Source organism: Tenrec ecaudatus, chromosome 7, assembly GCF_050624435.1.
Source record: "Tenrec ecaudatus isolate mTenEca1 chromosome 7, mTenEca1.hap1, whole genome shotgun sequence".
Classification (NCBI taxonomy): Eukaryota; Metazoa; Chordata; class Mammalia; order Afrosoricida; family Tenrecidae; genus Tenrec; species Tenrec ecaudatus.
Genome location: NC_134536.1, coordinates 60,619,060 through 60,621,576, shown reverse-complemented (window position 1 = coordinate 60,621,576; position 2,517 = coordinate 60,619,060). Strand labels below are relative to the sequence as shown.

The following is a 2,517-nucleotide window of genomic DNA, read 5'->3' as shown; positions in this document are numbered from 1 at the left end:
TTAAATTGGCATTCCATGATGCTCACCTTCTAACACGATTGCTGAAGACAAAGCGGGTGCATAAGTAAATGTGGTGAAGAAAGCTGATGGTGCCCGGCTATCAAAAGATATAGTGTCTAGGGTCTTAAAGGCTTGAAGGTAAACAAGCAGCCATCTAGCTGAGAAGCAATAAAGCCCACATGGAAGAAGTACACCAGCCTCTATGATCACGAGGTATTGACAGGATCAGGTATCAGGCATCAAAAACCAAAAAAAAAAAATCATTGTGAATGAAGGGGAGTACAGAGTGGGAACCCAAAGCCCATCTGTAGGCAACTGGACATCCCCTTACAGAAGGGTCGTCGGGAAGAGATGAGCCAGTCAGGGTGCAGTATAGCAATGATGAAACATAAAACTTTCCTCTAGTTCTTTAATGCCTCCTTCTTCCCCCATCCCCGCCCCTACTATCATGATCGAAAGTCTAGCTTACAAATCCGGCTAGACCAGAGCATGTACACTGGTACAGATAAGAACTGGAAACACAGGGAATCCAAGACAGATAAGCCCCTCAGGACCAATAATGAGAGTAGCAATACCAGAAGGGGAAGGGGAAAGTGGTGTAGAAAGGGGGAAACAGATCACAAGAATCTACATATAACCCCCTCCCTGGGGGACAGACAACAGAAAAGTGGGTGAAGGGAGATGTCAGACAGTGTAAGATATGACAAAATAATAACAGTTTATAAGTTATCAAGGGTTTGTGAGGGAGAGGAGTTGGGGAGAGAGGGGAAGATATGAGGAACTGATACCAAGGGCTCAAGTAGAAAGCAAATGTTTTGAGAATGATGATGACAACATATGTACAAATGTCCTCGACACCATGGATGGATGGATGGATTGTGATAAGAGTTGCATGAGCCCCCAATAAAATGATTTTTTTTTAAAGAAAATTGAAAAGACACCTCTATGGAAGGGGTGAGGGCAGTTTAGAGTGCCAGAAAGGTAAGCTTTCACATCCCTCGTTAATATTTTGAAGATCTAAATCGTTCTTCTTAAAATTATGCAGGAGCTTTGCTCAGTGGCAGTATCGTAGCCAATGAGGTTTACCTGAGTCGCAATTATTGCTAATTGAAAAGTTTTCCCAATACCCCGCGTGATGACTTGAAATATTGTCGGCATTGGCAATTTTTGACAGCCTCCACGGAAACTGGGAAAAAAAGCATTATACAGGAAACATTTCAGAACACATTTTTATATATAGAACTCAATAGAAAACTATGTTAAATATTTCAGAGGTTCCTTGCGTTCTTGAGGAGAGCCCTTGCAGGGACCCTGCGGGGTGGACTGACGTGGCGGTGGGCAAAAGGGAGATGGGCACACAGAGGGGCGGCAGCCTTACAGCTTGGCTGGGAAGGAGCGCTGGAATGGGCACGCCTGAAGGACAAACCACAAATGTCCAAAGGTCATCAAAAAGTTGTTCCACCATAACAGCATCCCCTGAAAAGCGATCAAAACAGGAAAAGCACATCTTTTTATAAATCATCAACTTGGCAAAATATCGGTATTTCCCAAGGTGAGGGGAGGGTGTGCTCTTTCACACTCCAGTACTAACATACACATTGCATTTCCGGCAAGTTAGCAAGTTCGGATCTAAGCATACACCTGGAGGAAGCAATCGTGGATGGAGGCTCATGTTTGGCTGAAGTATTTTTGTCACCGCAATGAACTATTGGGAACCATTGAAACATCCCACCATTAAATGATGCTCAGTCTTTATAATTGAGATCTTTTCAGTCACTGGAAACTGCATGGTCAGAGATTATCAGATAACATAGAGAGATGATAATATGTGATGAAATGAAAAAAACACATGCTAGGAAACAGGTAATAATACTTCATATTTATTTAGTGCTTAGTCTATCCCAGTACCAATTTTCTAGGGTCACTGTGAGTCGGAATTGATCTAATGGCAGTGGGTTTGACAGAGACACATATTCCCATTTTATAAGTAAGGAAACTGATGTCCCAATTGGCTAAAGCAATTTATGTTGCTAGTAAGTGGTGGAGCCACTGTCTTCTCACGATCCTATTTCTGTTAACACACCACTACATATATGTAGCCCGATAATGTATACATGTGAAAACGCACTTATCAGTAGTGTCTTGCTGGTGGGATGATGACTAGTTTTAATTCTTGTCCATATTCAAAATTTTGCTACAAAAATACATTGTTTGAGTAGTGAGAAAAAATATCTCATAGGAAAAAATTATTCTTTTTCATACGCAGTTGGTAATGCTTTAATACAGAGAATTGTAATGTGCCTTATTAGGCACATGAGTCTGTTGTCTACTTTCTGCCTGAAAAAAAAAATTCCAGATCGCATCTGATGAGAATCCCACCACTAAAGTCGCCTTTCTGGCCAGGGTCCCTAACTTCTCACGGAGGTAGTGAATAATACCCTGCATTGCCAGGGAACACATTGTTGTTGAGCATGGGTTTGTCAGCGTATGATAGCTATGTACCTGGAGAGTCTGTCA

At 42.0% G+C, this 2,517-nt stretch overlaps 1 non-coding gene across 1 annotated transcript; it reads left to right on the top strand.

The window, feature by feature from the left end:
* The first annotated feature begins 1,046 nt into the window (after window positions 1–1,046).
* LOC142453907 (U4 spliceosomal RNA) lies at window positions 1,047–1,186 on the top strand. Its single transcript, XR_012785466.1, has one exon. It is a non-coding gene; the product is annotated as a U4 spliceosomal RNA (small nuclear RNA).
* Window positions 1,187–2,517: the final 1,331 nt, after the last annotated feature.